We start from the raw sequence: 23,147 nt of genomic DNA, 5'->3' as shown, positions 1-23,147 counted from the left end.
AGTCCTTCTTAAATGCTGACTTCTGATTCGTAAATAGAATTGTTAGTCCCTGCTTGGTACTGTCTTGTCTGTATTTGTTACCACCTGTTAGACCTGTCAGCCCTTTGGGTGGTCCCTCCTCATCATTATTTATTTTGTCCCACTTTTGCCTCAAACCCTGTTAGTATTTTTTCCTTTTTGGGAACCACCAGACTTTTTAGTATTGATGCAGATTCAGGGAGCCATTTTATCTACCCCTGGAACTTCTGTCTGAGGGCCTGGAGCACAAAATGGTGGCCACCCATTGTCACCTGTGACATCACTGGAACCTACTAGAACCTTCTGCAACATTCTGGAACCCTGTGACAGTTAGAGGCGGTTTGGAATGTTGGGAAGCTAAGCCAGAGTTGACAGTTGGAGCTGGCAGTTGGCACCTGACTGGTGAAGGGAGAGCAGCAGAAACCTGAAGGAGGAAGGAGTGAGGTAGCAGGGGTGGAAACTTGTGCCTGGAGTGGGGTCCATAAACCCACCCTTGATACTAGTCCCTACTGACTGAGCCCAGCCTGGAGCCCTGTGTGGGAGAAAGCAAGAAAAACCATCTTAAGGACCTGGACAGCAGGAACAGGCCTTAAAAGTAAAGGACAGCAAGTACCTGACCTGGTTACTGGTAACTACCTGAAGTCCGACGTCGAGAAGCCTAGAGACCTGGAGCCCGAGGTGGAGAAGCGGCGCTGACTGGAAAGCAGACGTCGTACCCGGAGCCGCCAGAGGTCGAGAGAGGGCGCCGACGGAGGTCGTGGAGAGTACCAGAGGTCGAGGAGGAAGTCACCCGAGGTCGAGTGAGCGGCGTCGACGGGGGAGTGAAGTCCGCCCTCCGGACTCGCCGGAGACCGAGGTGAAGCGTGCCGGAGGTCGGGAGTGGAGATCGCACTCCGGAGTCGCCGGAACCTGAAGAGAATCGTGCCGGAGGTCGGGAGTGGAGGTCGCACTCCGGAGTCGCCGGAACCTGAGGAAAGGAGCACCGGAGGTCGGGAGTGGAGATCGCACTCCGGAGCCGTCGGAAGTCGACATCGAGCCAAGACTGCCCGACGTCATCGAACCGGAGGTAGTCATTGAGCCGAGGCCGCCGACATCGAACCGGAGCCGTCGGAAGTCGACATCGAGCCAAGACTGCCCGACGTCATCGAACCGGAGGTCGACATTGAGCCGAGGCCGCCGACATCGAACCGGAACCGCCTACCGGCGTCGTCAAGAACTGACATTGAGCCGAGGCCGCCGACATCGAACCGGAACCGCCTCACGGCGTCGACACGACTCCAGCGGCGTCGGAGCTTCATAAAAAGGGCAGTAAGTGGAATAGAGGGCGCCTAAGGCCCTGTGGAGCCCTGAGAGACTATCCTAGGGGCTAGAGAGGTGTTGGAACCAGCTTGATTGTGCCAGGGGTGAGCTGAGACTAATACAGAGGGGTTGTGTAGTGTGGGAGAGCCAGATCTCTAGATTCCCCCTTGATCTACCTCAGTTTAGGCCTCAGCCTTGTCCAAGCCAGGGAGTATACCCCTCAGGCCATCCACCTAACCATAAGCTGTGACTGGGCCAAATCAGCCCATAGTATTTTATATGTGATCTGATTTTACAAATGTCATTGTTGGCTGATATTATTTATTGAGGGTACTGTATTTATTGTGTTTTTCTAAGTTATTCCTGTGATGTATTTATTGTCCTGAACTAACTTATTCCTGCACAGTATTTATTGCTTCACAGTATTTATTTGACCTGATCCTATTTATTGCACCTGTAAAGTGTTATTATTTATTTGACCTGCACTTTTTAAGAAAAAAGCCTTGTGTACTGTGATTGTATTATTATTTATTTAATCAGCAACTAAGAGAAAAGAAGATAAAGAGATATATTTTCAGTATAATTTTTAAGGTGTAGTGTCGTTTTTGGAACGGATGCACGCATGGTTATTGTGTGGGTATGTCGTATGCTTAACACGGTGCCTGACCCCTGACCACTCGAGCCAAGCTACCACAGTGTATGTCCGGGAAAATCCCATTACCACCCTTCCGGTGTGGGAGTGGGGTTTTTCTAACATAATTGGTGTTCAGTGGTGGGATTGAGCTGTGCCTACGTATACTCGACAATAACTGTGGGTAGTCCATAGGCCTACACCTGGAGTTTTCTCAAAGCGGCCTTCCTAATTGTGAGTTTTTGTTTTTCCAAATTTACTCTGGTGGTGGGAGGAGGTATTATATAAGGTACCCCCTGCATTGCTTCTGTAAAAACCTGTCTTCTGTTCTGAGTGGGCAAAATGGAATTTGTCTTAGAAAATGTGGAAAGTTATACTGTGGCCCAACTCAGAGAGTTCTGTCAGAGAGAGGGGGTGTACTGTCCCCCAGGTGCCAAGAAGGCTGAACTACAGACCAGCTTAAGGGCTTGGGGGGAGGCACGACGAGAAAGCAAGGCTGAGGAGGAGGACAGGGATAGAGAGCCCGACAGTGAGGGAGCTGGTTTGTACCAACCTGAGGTGGGGAACCTGTTAGCGGGGCCCAGGACACTTTCTAGGAAGGGCAGCACTGTCTCTATCGGTGGCTTATCTGAAGTAGAGTTAACTGACCGGAGGGAGAAAAGACAGCTCACATGGAAGTTAGCGGAGCTGGAGAAAGAGAAGGAGGGACAGAGGATGGCTCACGAGTTAAGGCTGAAAGAGATAGATCTTCAGATCCTAAGAGCTAGGGCACACCCTGTTCCTAATGGTGGCAGCAAAGACCAAGAGTTCACTAGGGAACCCAAACCCTACTTGCCGAAGGACATAGTAGCTAGCTATGGAGCGGGTGACGATATCGCCAAGTGGCTAGCGGCCTATGAGGTCTCGTTAAGGGCCCATGGGGTTCCAGAGAAGTACTGGGGAGGGGGATTGTACAAGTACATGCCTCCAGCTGGTAGGGATGCATTATTGGCCCTAGAGGAGGATGAGCAGACCCACTACCCCACCATGAAGGTGGCGCTCATAAGAAAGTTTGGACTAACACCCGAAAAGTACAGACAGAAGTTCCGGGGTAGTCACAAACTGGGCACACAGAATTGGGTGGACTTCCTGGACTATGCAAAAAAGGCACTAGAGGGTTGGATTCAGGGCAGTGAAGTGAGGAACTACGAGGGGTTGTTTGATTTAGTACTGAAGGAACACCTGCTCGAAAAATGTTTCCCTGAACTGCACCTGGTGGATAGCAAGCTGACCAATCCCCGGAAGCTTGCTGAGGAGGCGGACATTTGGGCTAGTACCCGGGTGTCCACAAGGGGGACTGGAGGGGATACTCAAAAGGCCGGACAGGGCGCCCCCCAGAAGAAAGAGGGAGGGGAAAAGAAAAAGGAGTTCTCCAAAGGCCCCCAAAATAATTTCCAAGGTAAGGGAACAGGATTCACCCCTAGGGCTACCCCACCCAGAAACCCTAATCCTGGCCAGAGTCAGCAGCCAAGGGTTGTCCATTGCTTCGAGTGCGGTGGCGTTGGACACTATAAGGGAGATGCGAAGTGCCCGAAACGACCACCCCCTCCCATTGGAGGAAAGACCCCCGGAGTAGCTAGTGCAGTGCTCGGGGAGGAGATGCCCTTAATTAAGGGAAGGGAGTGGGCGGGTGTCACTTTAGTGTCCCTGGGAGAACGGGAGATGGTTCCTAAGATCCAGGTGCCCGCAAATACCGCAAAGTATGGGCAGTGGGTCACCATCAACGGCCAAAGAGGGGAGGCTCTGAGAGACACAGGAGCCAGTATGACTATGGTACGTAGCCAACTGGTGTCTCCAGAGCAGGTAATTCCCGATGTACTCCACCCAGCCGCGATGGCTGACGGCAGAACAGGCCACTATCCGGTGGCCGAGGTTCCCTTTGAATGGGAGGGGGTTGCAGGTTCACTTCGAGTTGCCGTAAGCCCTGCCGTGCCAGTCGATTGTCTACTGGGGAATGACATGGAGCACAATGCTTGGAAAGAGGTGGAATACCGGACTGATACTGAGATGCTGGGTACACCTGACTGGGCCTGTGTGAGCACAGGGTCCGCGACTACCCGGAGAGGGAGTTCGTTTAGGCTGGAGCCTGGAACAAAGGCCCAGCCAGCTGCCAGTCAAGGGAAGAACCGAGGACAGGAGGAGCCTGCCTCGGCGTCCACACCCCGTAGGACGGATAGGCCACCGGAGGTGGTGGACCAGGAGTCTGTGGTGGGGGATGTCACCAAACTGGAGGACCTACCCATCCCGGCCGAGTGGCACGTGGAGGGAGGCCCGTCCAGGGAGGAATTCTGCCAGGGCCAGAGGGAGTGCCCTACCCTTGAGGGGCTGAGGCGTCAGGCCAAAGCCCAGGCAGCAGGGAACGTTGAAGGGAACTACAGTGTTTACTGGGAGGATGGCCTCCTCTACAGTGAACCCAAGGCACCCCTACATGGATCGTCACGAGCCTTGGTAGTCCCTCAACGTTATCGAGCCTTCCTTCTGGAGTTGGCTCACGAGATCCCATTGGCAGGACACCTGGGGCAAGACAAGACCTTCGCCCGTCTTGTCCCACACTTTTATTGGCCTCAAATGAAAGTGTCGTCCGATACCTACTGCCGGACATGTGTGTCTTGCCAAGCCAGTGGGAAAACAGGGGTGAAGCTGAAAGCTCCCCTGGAACCACTTCCTGTCGTTAGCACCCCCTTTGAAAGGGTGGGCATCGACATTGTGGGTCCATTAGATCCGCCAACGTCAGCTGGTCACAGGTTTATCCTGGTTCTGGTGGATCATGCCACACGGTACCCAGAGGCAATACCTCTGAGGACTATAACCGCACCTGTTGTGGCTAGGGCCCTGATGGGAATCTTTACCCGAGTGGGTTTTCCCAAGGAAGTTGTGTCGGACAGGGGGACCAACTTCATGTCAACGTACATGCGGGCCATGTGGAAGGAGTGTGGAGTGACCTACCGGTTCACAACTCCTTACCACCCCCAGACCAATGGTCTGGTGGAGAGGTTTAACAAAACCTTGAAAGGCATGATCAGAAGTCTGCCTGAAAGCCTGCGGAGGAAATGGGACGTCCTCCTACCCTGTCTACTCTTTTCTTACAGGGAAGTGCCACAGAAGGGAGTGGGCTTCAGCCCCTTCGAGCTTTTGTATGGGCACCCTGTACGTGGACCTCTCAACCTGGTGAGAGACGGATGGGAAAGAACTCCCAGAAAGCTTCCCCAGGACGTGGTGAGCTACATGCTGGCCTTCCGGAGCCAAATGGCTAAGTTGTGGAAGCAAGCTTCTGACAACTTGGAGGCCAGCCAAGCAGTAATGAAGGCGTGGTATAACCACAACGCTCACCCGGTGGAGTTGGAGCCTGGCCAGAAGGTGTGGGTGATCGAACCAGGAGAGCTTAGCGCCCTCCAGGATCGCTGGTCAGGACCCTTTGAGGTATTGGAGAAGAAGGGTAAGGCTACCTACTTGGTGTATCTTAAGACCCCTCGTCAGCCCCTACGGGTGCTGCACGCCAACCGCCTCAAACCCCACCACGAGAGGCCCGAAGTCATCTTGATGATGGTGACTGACGGAGCAGAGGACGCGGAAAGCGAGCCTCTCCCCGATTTGTTTGCGTCTCAAGAGAAGGATGGGTCGGTGGAGGGAGTGATTCTCTCCCCATCTCTAACTCCTGAACAGCAGGAGGACTGCCGCCAGGTCCTGGGGCAGTACTCTTCGTTGTTCTCCCTTGTCCCAGGTAGGACTCACCTGTGCGTCCATGACGTGGACACAGGAGACAGCCCACCTGTGAAGTCCAAGATCTACCGGATGTCAGACAAGGTGAAGGCCAGCATTCACAGTGAAGTCACTAAGATGCTGGAGCTAGGAGTGATCGAACCTTCTAGCAGCCCCTGGTCCAGTCCGGTGGTACTAGTACCAAAAGCTGCACCACCGGGTGCCCAACCGGAACTGAGGTTCTGTGTGGACTACCGGGGACTGAATTCAGTAACCAAAACTGATGCTCATCCGATCCCTAGGGCGGATGAATTGATTGACCGGCTGGGAGCTGCCCAATATCTAAGTACCTTTGACCTTACTTCTGGGTACTGGCAGATCTCTTTGACTGATGGAGCAAGGGAAAGGTCAGCCTTCTCCACGCCCAATGGCCACTACCAGTTCTGTGTGATGCCCTTTGGGCTCAAGAACGCACCTGCCACGTTTCAGCGCCTGGTAAACCAGATCCTCACCGGAATGGAGAGTTTCTCTGCTGCTTATCTGGATGACATAGCCGTCTTCAGTAACAGCTGGGAGGATCACTTGCATCACCTGCAAGCTGTTCTCCAGGCCCTGAGACAAGCTGGGTTAACGATCAAGGCCAGCAAGTGCCAGATCGGGCAGGGGTCGGTGGTGTACCTTGGACACTTGGTGGGTAGGGGAGCGGTGCAACCCCTCCAGGCGAAGATCGAGGCCATCATGGCCTGGGAACCCCCCAAGACACAGACTGAGGTCCGAGCTTTTCTGGGCCTCACGGGATACTACCGCCGCTTCGTGAAGGGGTACGGAACCATTGTAGCCCCCCTCACGGAGCTTACGTCCAAGAAACAACCTCGACGGGTAGTCTGGACGGAGGCTTGTCAGCAGGCCTTTGTGAAGCTGAAGCAAGCCATGTGCGAGGACCCGGTCTTAAGGACCCCAGACTTTTCCAAGAAGTTCATTGTCCAGACAGATGCATCAGAACATGGCATTGGGGCAGTGTTATCGCAACTCAATGAAGAGGGTCTGGATCAACCCGTGGTCTTCCTATCCTGGAGACTACTTCCCAGGGAACAGAAGTGGAGTGCAATAGAGCGTGAAGCCTTTGCAGTGGTATGGGCTCTGAAGAAGTTGCGGCCATACCTGTTTGGCTCGCACTTCCTGGTTCAGACCGACCACAGACCCCTTCGTTGGCTGATGCAGATGAAGGGGGAGAATCCCAAGTTGTTGAGGTGGTCTATTTCCCTACAGGGAATGGACTTTCAGGTGGAACATCGGCCTGGAGTGGACCACGCCAATGCAGACGGTCTCTCAAGGTATTTCCGCCTTAGTGATGAGAACTCCCAAGGGGTTGGGTAGCTCTCCCCACTTTCAGCTGGGGGGGACGCGTGTTAGACCTGTCAGCCCTTTGGGTGGTCCCTCCTCATCATTATTTATTTTGTCCCACTTTTGCCTCAAACCCTGTTAGTATTTTTTCCTTTTTGGGAACCACCAGACTTTTTAGTATTGATGCAGATTCAGGGAGCCATTTTATCTACCCCTGGAACTTCTGTCTGAGGGCCTGGAGCACAAAATGGTGGCCACCCATTGTCACCTGTGACATCACTGGAACCTACTAGAACCTTCTGCAACATTCTGGAACCCTGTGACAGTTGGAGGCGGTTTGGAATGTTGGGAAGCTAAGCCAGAGTTGACAGTTGGAGCTGGCAGTTGGCACCTGACTGGTGAAGGGAGAGCAGCAGAAACCTGAAGGAGGAAGGAGTGAGGCAGCAGGGGTGGAAACTTGTGCCTGGAGTGGGGTCCATAAACCCACCCTTTATACTAGTCCCTACTGACTGAGCCCAGCCTGGAGCCCTGTGTGGGAGAAAGCAAGAAAAACCATCTTAAGGACCTGGACAGCAGGAACAGGCCTTAAAAGTAAAGAACAGTGTTGGACCCGGCCTCGTAGAATGGCCCTCCGTGCCCCCGCACCACCGAAACCTGGTGCCTGCAGCCCAAGCACGCGGCCCAGCCGACCTTTCCCACCAGGACACCTGCACCAACCCCGGACATCCCTGTCCATGGCCTCTCTCCTTTCGGCCACCCCGGGCCCGCGTGCCCACTCCCTGCAACAAGATGGCCGCCCGGCCCCAGCGCGACCCGGGCCTCGAGGCGCCACTCCGGCTGGAGGACATCACGCTTCCAGGGGATGAGAGAGGGAGGAGCAGTTTCTATCGCACCTCTGAACTCCCCTGGGACGATGGGTTTCGATCGGCCCTCCGGCCTCCCTGCGGGCTGGCTCCGTGCCTGCTGGGTGTCTGGGACTCCTCCCGACCCGGCCCTGAAAGGATCAAAAGACAATAGCAGGAAACCCCGACAAGCGGCCCCCAGGGGACAAGACCCCTGCCTGCGCAGACTCCGGACATCAAAGCGGGGTCGACCTATAACAAGGGGTGCTCTGAGACTGTCCGGCAGATTCGACGCTGGAACAACGAGAGCCTGCTGACGTGGTCGCGGCTCCTGGAACTGGAACCCACCTGAGCCCTGCTGAGTGACCCGCGGCTCCCTGAAGATCGTAAGACCTCCGAACTTGTACCTGAGCCCTGCTGAGTGACTCGCGGCTCCCTGAAGATCGTAAGACCTCCGAACTTGTACCTGAGCCCTGCTGAGTGACTCGCGGCTCCCTGAAGATCGTAAGACCTCCGAACTTGTACCTGGGCCCTGCTGAGTGACTCGCGGCTCCCTGAAGATCGTAAGACCTCCGAACTTGTACCTGAGCCCTGCTGAGTGACTCGCGGCTCCCCCAGACTCTCACGGTCCCGCCGGACCCCGACTCCGACCACGTATCCCCCAGCTCGAGGATTGTGAGCTGTGCGCCGGATACGTCCCTGCTTTGAACCGTTATCAGAGACTGTCCCGCTACCCCATACCTTTCCGAGACTCTTGAGCCCGTGCTCCTCTTGTACATATTTGCAGTGATACCTATTTGATAAAGCTTGTTTCTGAGAATACCCAGTGTGGTCTCCCTGTGTCGTGTGGTGCCAGAAGTACGATCCTAGTTGCGAGATTCCTCCCCCTGGGGAATCTCTCGCCAGTGCCCGGCTACAATACAACACGGGTGGGACTCAGGGAAGTCAGGACCCCTTTCCGGGCTCCTCTGAGGTCGCCGTCTAACATTGGTGGCAAGCGACGGGATTCGGGCCCATCACCTAGAGATCGTACAGTGAACAACGGACGCACGACCAACAGAGATGGCAGAAGGAAGCGCCATGAGCTCCGCAGAAACCAACGCCAACAGAGTGTTCCAGGTGGAGCATCTGGAAGAATACACACACAAAGAGCTAAAACAATTTTGCAAAGAACTTAAAATAGCTACCACTGGCCTCAACACTAAGGAAGACTTGCAGAAAGCACTGAAAACTTGGGTGGAGACCGGGGCATCCCGCCCGGAAGGCACGGGGGAGCGCCCCAACGAAGCCGAACCCCCTCCAAGTGAAAGCAGCGACAATCAGGTGCAAGGCATTGTACCAGACGGGGGCCTATCCCCGGGAGAACTCGCGGACAGAGAGAGAAGCCGCAGTCATGAACTCGAGTTAGCCAAACTCAAAATCGAGGGCGAATTGAAGTTAGCGGAGAAAAAGCTAGCGGTAGAGCAAATGCGCGTACAAGGCGAACTGGAAGAAAAGAAGCTCCAACGGGAGCACGAAGGAAGAAAGCTCCAACTAGAGCACGAACGCAGCCTAAAAGAACTCGAGCTCAAGGCCCGAAACGAGGACGGGAGGCCCTCGGGGAACCGAGAGACGGCCCCCCCAGCGGAACAGAAGGTCCACATCCCCAAGGATGTGGTCAAAGAATATTATAAAAACGATGACATTCAGCAATGGTTTCGGGCCTACGAGGTCGCCATGACCTCCCATCGGATTCCAAAGAAGGACTGGGGGGCGGGGTTGTGGGGGCGGTTTCTGAGCGAAGGAAGGGACACCCTGCTCGACCTACCCCTCTCCCTGCAGACCTCCTACAGCCACATGAAAGAGGCTCTCCTCACAAGATACGGCCTCACCCCAGAAATGTACCGCCAACGGTTCCGGGACTGCAGGAAGATCCCGGGCACCACCTGGGTGGAGTATGTAAACTTTTTTAGTCGGGCCTTCGATGGGTGGGTCAAGGGCAGCAAGGTCACCACCCTTGCCGAACTCACTGACCTCATGTTATGGGAACATCTGGCTGCGAACTGCTTCGTAGAGCTTCGGCAACATCTGCTGGATAGCAAGCTCACAGATCCCCGGAAGCTGGCTGTGGAGGCCGACCGCTGGACCAACACCCGGGTCTCCCGGGGCATGGTAGGAGAGTACCCCCGAACCAGTCAGGGACCACCCCGCCAGAGAGGGGGAGGGAACCAGGGAGGGCCGAGAGAGTCCCAGCCTAGCCCCCCGAAGACACCACCTCCACCTTTCCCGGCGCCCCCCCCACCAGTAACAGGGCCCCCTGGGAGACGAGGACACCGGGTGACCGTTACATGGTTTCGTTGCCAGAAACATGGGCACTACGCCAATGACCCAGAGTGCCCCATGGCCACCCAAGTCACCCCTGCGAGACAGATAGCCAACGTAGCCCTGGGGGAGGAGGTTGAGGAAGCCGAGGAGTGGGAACCCGCCGCTATGGCCCTAGTATCCCTGGGAGATAGGGAAATGATCCCTGGTAGCCTCCTACCGTCCAACACACAGAAATATGGGCAGCTCGTCAAGATCAATGGCCACCAGGTAGAGGCCCTGCGGGACACCGGGGCCAGTATCACCGGTGTCCTCAGGCACCTAGTTCCCGAGGAGCAGATCCTCCCCAATGTCTTTTGCCCCGTAATCTCTGCAGACAATAGGGAAAGTATGTGTCAGGTAGCCCTGGTGCCATTTGAGTGGGGAGGGGTGATAGGTAAACTCAAGGTGGCCGTAAGAACCTCCCAGCCGGTCGACTGCCTCTTAGGGAACGACCTGGAGAGTTCTCCCTGGAAGCACGTAGAGCGCAAGGCCCACCTAGGAATGATGGGACTCCCCGAGTGGGTGTGTGCCACCACCCGATCTATGACAGCCCGACTCACTCCCCGGAGAGAAGTCGAGAGCACCCCGGTCGAAGAAGCCCGTACCGTCCCCGCCGAGGGTCCTCCCGTTCCCCCATCGGAAGGGTCCGTCGCCAGCGACGAACCCGCACCATCCGACCCCGCCCCGGTCCCCGAGTTGGGGGATCTACCCGAGTTGGCCCATTGGCGCCACGAGGGCGGGCCCACCCGGGAAGAATTTTGCCGGGAGCAAGCCACCTGTCCTTCCCTGGTCGGGCTGCGGCGCCAGGCCGAGGGCCAAGCCGCAGGTGACCAGACCGGAACGCACCGAATCTATTGGGAAAATAACATCCTGTATAGTGAGCAGAAATCAGTGGAGCTGGGATCCGGACGGGTACTGGTGGTACCCCTCCGCTTCCGGGATTTCCTCCTGGGCTTAGCCCACGATGTCCCCCTCGCCGGTCACCTGGGTCAGGACAAGACCTACAGCCGTCTCGTGACCCATTTTTATTGGCCTAAGATGAAAGCAGCGGTAGAGGCACACTGCAAGTCCTGCCCCACGTGCCAAGCCAGTGGGAAGAGTGGGGGGAAGCGCAAGGCTCCCCTCCAACCCTTCCCGGTCGTCAGTACCCCCTTCGAACGAGTCGGAATCGACATCGTGGGGCCACTGGACCCCCCCACCTCCCAAGGTCACCGTTTCATCTTGGTCCTAGTAGACCACGCCACCCGCTATCCAGAGGCTATTCCCCTGCGCACCATTACGGCCCCCGTGGTGGGCCGGGCCCTGATGGGGATCTTTTCCAGGGTGGGTTTCCCCCGCGAGGTCGTGAGCGATCGCGGCACTAATTTTATATCAAGGTATATGACGTCCCTGTGGCAACAATGTGGGGTGTCCTATAAGTTCACCACCCCGTACCATCCCCAAGGGAACGGCCTAGTAGAGAGGTTTAATAGGACTTTGAAAGGGATGATCGCTGGCCTAGAAGAGCCCCTCCGGCGTAAGTGGGACGTCCTGCTCCCCTGCCTCTTGTTCGCTTACCGGGAGGTCCCCCAGAAGTCCTTAGGGTTCAGCCCGTTTGAATTACTCTATGGGCACCCCGTCCGAGGTCCCCTCAGTTTGGTTAAGGAAGGGTGGGAGGCAGCACCCCAGACCACCCCCCGAGATGTGTTCCAATATGTCCTGGCCCTCCGGAACCAGACCAGGAGGTTCCGAGAACTGGCCGAGGCCAACCTGGAGGCGAGTCAAGAAGAAATGAAGCGCTGGTACGACCAGAATGCCACTCTGGTCGAGTTCCAGCCGGGCCAGCAGGTGTGGGTCATGGCCCCCGTGAAGCCTGGCGCTCTCCAGGACCGATGGACTGGGCCCTACAAAGTGGTTGAGAGGAAGAGCCAAGTCACCTACTTGGTGGACGTCCAGTCGCCTCGGGATCCCCTCCGGGTCCTGCACGTGAACCGCCTCAAGCCTCACTTCGTGCGGACAGAACTGAGCCTCCTGCTGGCCACCGATGACGGGGCCGAAGATGAGTCGGATCCCCTCCCGGACCTCCTGTGTGTCAAGGAGCAGGATGGCTCCGTGGAGGGAGTGAACCTCTCCCCAGCCCTCACTGCCCAGCAACAAGCGGACTGCCGCCAACTCCTCAGACAATTTTCTGACCTCTTCTCCCTGACCCCCCGGGTCACCAACTGGTGTGTTCACGATGTGGACACCGGGGACAGCCCGCCGGTGAGACACCGAGCCTACCGGGTTCCTGACCGGGTCCGGTCCTGTATTCAAGCCGAAGTCTCGAAGATGTTGACCCTGGGGTTGATCGAGCCTCTGACAGTCCCTGGGCCAGCCCCGTGGTCCTGGTTCCGAAGGCAGCAGCCCCCGGTGTCGCCCCCGAGCTCCGGTTCTGCGTGGATTACCGGGGGCTCAATGACGTTACCCGAGCCGATGCCCACCCCATTCCACGAGCCGACGAGCTCATTGACCGACTAGGGGCCGCCCGGTTCCTCAGCACTTTCGACCTCACCTGCGGCTACTGGCAGATTGCGCTCACCGAAGGGGCCAAGGAGAGGTCTGCTTTCTCCACCCCCGATGGGCACTACCGCTTCCGCGTGATGCCCTTCGGGATGAAAAATGCCCCGGCCACTTTCCAGAGACTGGTAAATAGGGTCCTGGCCGGGCTAGAACAGTTCAGCGCGGCCTATCTGGACGACATCGCTGTCTTCAGTTCAGAGTGGAGTGAGCACCTCCAGCACCTCCGGAGAGTGCTAACCGCCCTGCGCCAGGCAGGCCTCACCATAAAAGCCAGCAAGTGCCAGATCGGGCAAGGATCCGTAGTCTACCTGGGGCACCAAGTCGGGAGTGGCCAGGTCGCTCCTCTACAGCCGAAGATCGACGCCATCCTGGCCTGGGACCCACCCATCACCCAAACGGAAGTCCGAGCCTTTCTGGGACTCACGGGCTACTACCGCCGATTCATTCGGGGGTATGGCAGCCTGGTCGGCCCTCTCACAGAACTCACGTCTAAAAAACAGCCAAAGAAGGTGCAATGGACGGCTGCCTGCCAGGAAGCTTTCGATGCTCTAAAAAAGGCCATGTGCACGGCCCCCGTCCTCCAGGCTCCCGACTACACCAAGGAGTTCATAGTCCAGACCGATGCCTCCGAGCATGGCATTGGGGCCGTCCTGTCCCAAGTGAATGATCAAGGCCTAGACCAGCCCGTCGCCTTCCTCAGTCGGCGGCTGCTACCCCGAGAACAGAAGTGGAGCACCATAGAGCGCGAAGCCTTTGCCGTGGTCTGGGCACTCAAAAAACTACGACCCTACCTGTTCGGCACTCATTTCAGGGTCCAAACTGACCATCGGCCCTTGCGATGGCTCATGCAGATGCGAGGAGAAAACCCCAAGCTACTGCGGTGGTCAATCTCCCTCCAGGGAATGGACTTCACCGTAGAACACCGCCCTGGTACGGACCACGCCAACGCTGACGGCCTCTCCCGGTTCTTCCGCCTCAGCGAAGAGAACCCCCCAAGGTGATGGGCAGTTCTCTCCGGCTTTCAGCTGGGGGGGACACGTGTTGGACCCGGCCTCGTAGAATGGCCCTCCGTGCCCCCGCACCACCGAAACCTGGTGCCTGCAGCCCAAGCACGCGGCCCAGCCGACCTTTCCCACCAGGACACCTGCACCAACCCCGGACATCCCTGTCCATGGCCTCTCTCCTTTCGGCCACCCCGGGCCCGCGTGCCCACTCCCTGCAACAAGATGGCCGCCCGGCCCCAGCGCGACCCGGGCCTCGAGGCGCCACTCCGGCTGGAGGACATCACGCTTCCAGGGGATGAGAGAGGGAGGAGCAGTTTCTATCGCACCTCTGAACTCCCCTGGGACGATGGGTTTCGATCGGCCCTCCGGCCTCCCTGCGGGCTGGCTCCGTGCCTGCTGGGTGTCTGGGACTCCTCCCGACCCGGCCCTGAAAGGATCAAAAGACAATAGCAGGAAACCCCGACAAGCGGCCCCCAGGGGACAAGACCCCTGCCTGCGCAGACTCCGGACATCAAAGCGGGGTCGACCTATAACAAGGGGTGCTCTGAGACTGTCCGGCAGATTCGACGCTGGAACAACGAGAGCCTGCTGACGTGGTCGCGGCTCCTGGAACTGGAACCCACCTGAGCCCTGCTGAGTGACTCGCGGCTCCCTGAAGATCGTAAGACCTCCGAACTTGTACCTGAGCTCTGCTGAGTGACTCGCGGCTCCCTGAAGATCGTAAGACCTCCGAACTTGTACCTGAGCCCTGCTGAGTGACTCGCGGCTCCCTGAAGATCGTAAGACCTCCGAACTTGTACCTGGGCCCTGCTGAGTGACTCGCGGCTCCCTGAAGATCGTAAGACCTCCGAACTTGTACCTGAGCCCTGCTGAGTGACTCGCGGCTCCCCCAGACTCTCACGGTCCCGCCGGACCCCGACTCCGACCACGTATCCCCCAGCTCGAGGATTGTGAGCTGTGCGCCGGATACGTCCCTGCTTTGAACCGTTATCAGAGACTGTCCCGCTACCCCATACCTTTCCGAGACTCTTGAGCCCGTGCTCCTCTTGTACATATTTGCAGTGATACCTATTTGATAAAGCTTGTTTCTGAGAATACCCAGTGTGGTCTCCCTGTGTCGTGTGGTGCCAGAAGTACGATCCTAGTTGCGAGATTCCTCCCCCTGGGGAATCTCTCGCCAGTGCCCGGCTACAATACAACACGGGTGGGACTCAGGGAAGTCAGGACCCCTTTCCGGGCTCCTCTGAGGTCGCCGTCTAACAAACAGCAAGTACCTGACCTGGTTACTGGTAACTACCTGAAGTCCGACGTCGAGAAGCCTAGAGACCTGGAGCCCGAGGTGGAGAAGCGGCGCTGACTGGAAAGCAGACGTCGTACCCGGAGCCGCCAGAGGTCGAGAGAGGGCGCCGACGGAGGTCGTGGAGAGTACCAGAGGTCGAGGAGGAAGTCACCCGAGGTCGAGTGAGCGGCGTCGACGGGGGAGTGAAGTCCGCGCTCCGGAGTCACCGGAGACCGAGGTGAAGCGTGCCGGAGGTCGGGAGTGGAGATCGCACTCCGGAGTCGCCGGAACCTGAGGAAAGGAGCACCGGAGGTCGGGAGTGGAGATCACACTCCGGAGCCGTCGGAAGTCGACATCGAGCCAAGACTGCCCGACGTCATCGAACCGGAGGTCGACATCGAGCCGAGGCCGCCGACATCGAACCGGAGCCGTCGGAAGTCGACATCGAGCCAAGACTGCCCGACGTCATCGAACCGGAGGTCGACATCGAGCCGAGGCCGCCGACATCGAACCGGAACCGCCTACCGGCGTCGTCAAGAACTGACATTGAGCCGAGGCCGCCGACATCGAACCGGAACCGCCTCACGGCGTCGACACGACTCCAGCGGCGTCGGAGCTTCATAAAAAGGGCAGTAAGTGGAATAGAGGGCGCCTAAGGCCCTGTGGAGCCCTGAGAGACTATCCTAGGGGCTAGAGAGGTGTTGGAACCAGCTTGATTGTGCCAAGGGTGAGCTGAGACTAATACAGAGGGGTTGTGTAGTGTGGGAGAGCCAGATCTCTAGATTCCCCCTTGATCTACCTCAGTTTAGGCCTCAGCCTTGTCCAAGCCAGGGAGTATACCCCTCAGGCCATCCACCTAACCATAAGCTGTGACTGGGCCAAATCAGCCCATAGTATTTTAAATGTGATCTGATTTTACAAATGTCATTGTTGGCTGATATTATTTATTGAGGGTACTGTATTTATTGTATTTTTCTAAGTTATTCCTGTGATGTATTTATTGTCCTGAGCTAACTTATTCCTGCACAGTATTTATTGTTTCACAGTATTTATTTGACCTGATCCTATTTATTGCACCTGTAAAGTGTTATTATTTATTTGACCTGCACTTTTTAAGAAAAAAGCCTTGTGTACTGTGATTGTATTATTATTTATTTAATCAGCAACTAAGAGAAAAGAAGATAAAGAGATATATTTTCAGTATAATTTTTAAGGTGTAGTGTCGTTTTTGGAACGGATGCACGCATGGTTATTGTGTGGGTATGTCGTATGCTTAACACGGTGCCTGACCCCTGACCACTCGAGCCAAGCTACCACAGTGTATGTCCGGGAAAATCCCATTACCACCCTTCCGGTGTGGGAGTGGGGTTTTTCTAACACCACCCATAAGGATTGGACCTTTTACTTGGCTTGTTACACGTACTGCATTATAAGTCGGTGATTACTCTTTTGGTTATTGACACTGATGGGGACAATGGCAGCTGCTTTTTTTAAAATATACATTTGCATAATGAGCGCGGCGCCCGCTTTAGGGACACCGCACTCATTTAAGTTTAAATGTTATTTTTAAAACATTGATGTTGAGCGCGGAGCCTGCTTCAGGGACACCTCGCTCTGTTTATTTATTTATTTTTTAGGCTTTATTACTGAGTGCGACGCCCGTTTCAGGGACAACGTCTTTCTTTTTTTAAACTTTAATAATGAGCGCGGCGCCCGCTTCACGGACACACCGTGCTCTGCAATGCAATGGGTATTACTTTTGCGGTACTTTAGTCTGTTGGTATTGTAGTCATTTGAAGGAATATCTTCCACAATTGAAAATATTATCCATTATTTCTATGTGGTGCCGTCACCAGTAAATGGGACGTCTCGTGATATAGCTGTAAAGCATATTAATGCTTACTTTTCCCACTCTCTTTATCCTCACTATTTGGCATCTGTTTTTCTACAGGCACCTTTATATTCAGGATCAGGTTTTGCCTCCAAGTCAAGACTAACTATTTTGTATCAGCACATTCTGCATCTCTGACTAACCAAACGTTCACACCATTGCATGTCTAATTTGTTTTTTCTGTAAAGAACATTTTCGACAGCAAATTGTAGTCCTTTTTCATCGCTTTCAGGGTATTTCCATATACTTTCAATTTGACTTCTTAACTAAAGACTAAGTTTAGCTGCTATGCATGCCAGTTTAAACCATGTGCCTCAATGCATTGTTAATAGACGTTATACACACTACAGGTGTAACTGTAGGCCTCAGGACCGTGCCAGGAGCGCATTGTTAAGAGTTCCTATGCACACAATTTATAACTGTGTACCTCAGTATATTGCCGATAGCTGATATACACACCTCCGTTTTAACGGGGTACAGCAGTGCATCGCTAGTGGCTGATGTACACTCGCCACGGTTTTAACTGTGTACACAGGGCTGTAATCCTACGCTAACATACTGACACCAGCCTTTATAGTGCTCTTAGAGGCATCATCAATAGCTCATATTACTATACAAGGCTGAACATTGTGGGTCATTGGTAATCTCACAAACGTTGAAAGTTTACTCATCCAAGGAGAGGGGCAGGCATTTCTGAGGTAATTCCACTGCACCAAGGGTTGCAATCTGTGACAAAGAGGAAGTGTTTGCACCTTTTGACCATGATGACCTCATGTGTGGATTTAGTTCCAAATGTGTCCCCTAAAGTAAGGGTGCCTCAGTATGGCCCCAGAATGTATGACTGACTTGAAGCCACAATGATCTGCAACACATGGCATATAACACAGCAAAATTGAGATTTATTTGCACCACAGTGCACAGCATGTCAGCATGCAAGACGAGCATTAGCAAACCTATTAGCAACAACATTAGAGGGACGGGGCGAGCAACAACAAGGTGGGAGAGATGGGATGGTGTGGGGCAAGGTGAGCAACAAGGCGGGAGGGACGGGCGAGCAACAACAAGGTGAGAGGTACGGGGCGAGCAACAACAAGGTGGGAGGGACGGGGCGAGCAACAGCAAGGTGGGTGGGACGGGGCGAGCAACAGCAAGGTGGGAGGGACGGGGCGAGCAACAGCAAGGTGGGAGGGGCAGGGCGAGCAACAACAAGACAGGAGGGACGGGGCGAGCAGCAAGACGTAAGGGATGGGGCGAGCAACAAGAAGGTGGGAGCGACGGGGCGAGCAACAAGAAGGCGGGAGCGACGGGACGAGTTTCAAGAAGGCGGGAGCGACAGGGCGAGCAACAAGAAGGCGGGAGGGACGGGGCGAGCTTCAAGAAGGCGGGAGGGACGGGGCGAGCTTCAAGAAGGCGGGAGGGACGGGGCGAGCTTCAAGAAGGCGGGAGGGACGGGGCGAGCAACAACAAGGCGGGAGGGACGGGGCGAGCAACTAGGCGGGAGGGACGGGGCGAGCAACAACTAGGCGGGAGGGACGGGGCGAGCAACAACTAGGCGGGAGGGACGGGGCGAGCAACAACTAGGCGGGAGGGACGGGGCGAGCAACAACTAGGCGGGAGGGACGGGGCGAGCAACAACAGCGCGGGAGGGACGGGACGGGCAACAACAGCGCGGGAGGGACGGGACGGGCAACAACAGCGCGGGAGGGACGGGACGGGCAACAACAGCGCGGGAGGGACGGGACGGGCAACAACAGCGCGGGAGGGACGGGACGGGCAACAACAGCGCGGGAGGGACGGGACGGGCAACAACAGCGCGGGAGGGACGGGACGGGCAACAACAGCGCGGGAGGGACGGGACGGGCAACAACAGCGCGGGAGGGACGGGGCGGGCAACAACAGCGCGGGAGGGACGGGGCGGGCATCAACAGCGTGGGAGGGACGGGGCGGGCATCAACAGCGCGGGAGGGACGGGGCGGGCATCAACAGCGCGGGAGGGACGGGGCGGGCATAAACAGCGCGGGAGGGACGGGGCGGGCATAAACAGCGCGGGAGGGACGGGCCGAGCAACAACCGCAACGCGGGAGGGACGGGCCGAGCAACAACACCAACGCGGGAGGGACGGGCCGAGCAACAACACCAACTGTGGAGGGACGGGACCACCACCACCGTAATGGATCAGACCACAACACGGTAATGGATCAAACCACAACACGGTAATGGATCAAACCACAACACGGTAATGGATCAAACCACAACAGGGTAATGGATCAAACCACAACAGGGTAATGGATCAACACAGGAGGAGGTGCGTGGGACAGGGAAGAAAGCATCAACATAAGATGAGGGCAAGCAACCGAACGGGAGGGGGCAAGCAGTAACAGGGGGTGGGATGTAGGGGAGACAGCCTGCAGATACCTGCACTTTTAAGGAGTGCTGCAACTAAAACTAAAATGTTCTGAAAGCACGAGCAGTAGAAGGACAATGAGCAAGGGTGAAGTACTTGTAGCTATGCTTCATGGGAGGGACAAACACAAAGAGGAAATGAAGCCAGCATGTGCATTTCAAAAAGAAGCAAAGAAGCGAGAGTGGAAATGAAGCCTACAAATTTTAAGCAATGGGTGGCCTCTAAGCCTCCTGAAAGTAAACAAAATGTTTTGCAAGCATCAGTGCATGTGCTATCTCAGGCGAGACTTAAAAATGTGACCTATCATGCACATTAAGGGTACCTTTAACAACCATTCTGCTTTGCGGGAACATAATTCCAGTTTTACAAAACTGAAGCTGCTCTTATGGGCATGAAACTTAGTTTCAACCAAGTGAATAGACGGGCCTTTTGAACCTATGTATGCACTAATGTGACCTCAGTCCTGAAAGTAGTTTCCATGGTTTGGCAGTGACGCTTCAGCACCATTTTGCGGCAACTGTTGTTGTGTTCCTTTGAAGAAGTGGATTTCTTGGTAGCAAATAACTTGTGGATTCATGACAAAATATTTTACGTTCTTTCACAAGTTTTTAAACTGTCAACAAGCCTTGGCTTTGCCAGTAGGTCTTACCTATGCAACAGCTATTGGCTTTGCCAATGTATTTTAGCCATTTTGTACACTGTTAAGCATGACTAAAAGTTAGTGGCTTAGAGGAGAGTATCGTGGAGTGTCGTGAAGTGAGTGTCGTAAGGTGTCATTTCATAGAGTGGAGTGGAGTGTCGTAGAGCGGCATGGAGCACTGTAGAGGAGTGTTGTAGAATAGAGTGGAGTAGAGTGTTAGAGTAAGGTGTGGTGTAGTGGAGTGGCGTGAAGTGGAGTAGTGTGTCATAGAGTAGAGTGGAGTGGCATACAGTGGAATAAAATATAAACTGTTGTGGCCTAGAGTGTCATTTCATAGAGTACAGTGTAGTGGCTCGTCATAGAGTGGAGTGGTGTGCCATAGAGTGTTAGAGTGGGTTGGAGTGTCATAGAGTGGAGAGGAGTGTTATGTTGTGGAGTGGGATAGTGTGGAGTATGCATGGTGTGTTAGCACACTTCCAATACAAACACAACATTTTCAATTGAAATGACCATTACATTTCCACAAATACAGTTTACTGATAAAAGTATAGCGCATAAATGATGTGTGAAAATGTCATCACCAACTCTATTGATTGGTTGTGACCGTAATAAAATATTTGTTTCCACCACACTTCACAATTTTTTTTAAATGTGCTTTATTTGTGCTTTTCTGATTCTAATATATTCTCAAATAAATGCACAGTTCATTTACAGTCATTGAATTATTTTGTGTGCTAGGAAAAAGCCTTTCCTTTCACAGCAAGATTTTCACATAAATCCTCCCACTTTGAAGTCCGAGAAACAAAAGTAAACACCAAGCTCCCATGGAAGACAGAGCCTGACATTTGACCACTGTCTTTGAATTCTCAGCAAATGTGACCAGATAAGAACGAGATTTAAAGGCCTGTTTACAGGAAGCTAGCACTTGTGGAAGAATACAGTAAATAGGCTATGCTCCGCGGGAGGTACGAATTCAAGGTGGACATCCTAAATCAAATAGAGCTAGCAAATAGAAAGCAAGCAACTGAGAGTTAAAAAACACAAATCTATTAGTAAACAATGGGCATAATGCATTTCCAGGGAAGCTTTCAGAATGTCCCCAAGAAGTCGTTAGCAAACCAGACAGCTGCACTGTCTGGTAGACTTCGACCTAAAAATGTGGGTTCATTGCACTGCATACATCTATTTAGAGCAATCAAAGGCGTATTGATCCATGGAAAATTTCTTTCTTCACTTTGTGATGGTAGTCAAGGCATAGCTTAAATGCATTGACTTGCTCTGGCTGGAATTGATGCTGAAACCTTGTTACATGCATACAGCAGCTCACTGTGCAGGTATGGCTAGAGCTGGATGGTGCTCTGCTCCCTTTCCCTGTCCGCTTGCCTGCATCCCCTTCTTCTCTTGTCCCTTGCTCCCTTTTCCCTTGCTCCCTTTTCCCTGCATCGACCCATCAACCCTGTCCATGTAGTCCCTTCCCAGCATCAGCAGGACAAATGGATGAAATCAGTTGAGCACCCATATATATCAAGAGGGTGCAAAATGCAAGGTGTGCTTGCAAGAAGGCCATAGTTCGGAAGATGCGTCTTCCATGTTTTACGTGTGGTAACCACCCAATGCTCCTAGTGTGCAGTACTGCCACGTATAAATACCAAAACAAGCATACAATTCTCACCTGTGGAAAGACGCCCGAAACAAGTGCAAGTCATACCAAAAACTCCAAAATGAGCGCCCCCTCTACCGAAACAGCAAGAATCACGCCAAAAAAAAGCTTAAAGAGGCTGTCAGAGGGCAGAGGAAGGGTTTAATAAATAATTAAGAAAATGTATCCTTGTAATACACGAAAAAAGTTAAGGTATTGAAAGCAAAAACACTGTTTGCTGCAGTTTGGTAATTGTTGTTTTTTTGATTTGATTTGATTTGATTTGATGTAGATTTATATAGCGCGAATTGCTGCCCAGGGGCGTCCAAGCGCTGAGAATGCCAGATCCGACAGAGGGAAGAGAACACGGGAGAGGGGGGGCGGATTAGACTGAATTAAACAGGAAGGTTTTCAGATGTTTACGGAATGTCGTAAGGTTAGAGTTGGATCTTAGATGCGGTGGAAGGGTGTTCCAGGATCTCGCTGCGTTGTAGGAAAAAGACCTACCTCCCGCTCTAGATCTCCTTACTCTCGGGGTGACTGCCAAGAAAGACTGATCTGATCTTAGGTTCCTGTTGGGTCTGTAGTGATGGATTAGGTCCTGTGTGATCTTGGGGCCAGAGTTCCAAAAAGACTGGTGGGCTATACATAGGGCCTTGAACAGCACCCTTTGACGCACAGGTAGCCAGTGGAGGGAGACCAACCCGGATCTGACTGACTGCCTACGAGGGATGTCCAGTAGCAGACGTGCAGCACAATTTTGTGCTATCTGCAACCTCCTCAGAGTAGATTCTGGGGCTCCGAGGTAGAGGACGTTATTAAAATCAAGGCGGGATTGAATCAGGCCTTGTATCGCTGCTTGCTTGGCTTCCATAGGAAGAAGGGGGAAGATCTTTTTAAGCATCTTCATGATGCCAAAGCAGGTGGCCGAGAGTTTGGTGGATTGTACATCGAAGGAGAGCGATCTGTCCATCCATATTCCCAGACTTTTAATACTGTTTTTGGGGGTAGGTGGAGGGCCCATGCTGGATGGCCAGAGGGTGGCCGGGAGACTGGAGACCGAGTTGCCGAGGACCATAAGCTCGGTCTTGTCACCGTTTAGTTTCAAGGATGATAGTGACATCCAGGATTTCACCTCCTCTAGACACTCTCTGAGTCCGCTCTGTACAGGTAGGTTGGTCTCCTGTGTAAGGGAGACCACTAGCTGCGTGTCGTCCGCGTAGGAAATGATCTTAATCCCGAACGGACGGACGACATCAGCCAGTGGCCTCATGTACAGATTGAAGAGAGCCGGACTCAGAGAGGATCCCTGGGGGACGCCACAATTCAGGGAAATGCTGGTGGAAACTGAATCACCATCAAACACCCGGAAAGATCTATCCTCCAGGAAAGACCGGAACCAAGACCAGGCTCTGCCCCTGATCCCAGCCTGGGCCATACGGTCCAGCAAGGTGACATGGCTGACCGTATCGAAGGCCGCGCTGAGATCAAGGAGGATCACTGCCACTGATCCTCCTTGATCTAGGATTTTCCTTGC

At 54.3% G+C, this 23,147-nt stretch overlaps 1 protein-coding gene across 1 annotated transcript in view; it reads left to right on the top strand.

Annotated features, from left to right (window-relative positions):
- The window catches only part of XPR1 (xenotropic and polytropic retrovirus receptor 1), a 587,601-nt gene that overhangs the window by 291,432 nt on the left and 273,022 nt on the right, over positions 1-23,147 (top strand). The window lies entirely within an intron of this gene.

The sequence above is a fragment of the Triturus cristatus genome, chromosome 4_2 (assembly GCF_964204655.1).
Source record: "Triturus cristatus chromosome 4_2, aTriCri1.1, whole genome shotgun sequence".
In the NCBI taxonomy this organism is placed as follows: domain Eukaryota; kingdom Metazoa; phylum Chordata; class Amphibia; order Caudata; family Salamandridae; genus Triturus; species Triturus cristatus.
The sequence above is the reverse complement of the archived record's forward strand: the minus strand, read 5'-3'. Positions and strand labels throughout refer to the sequence as shown.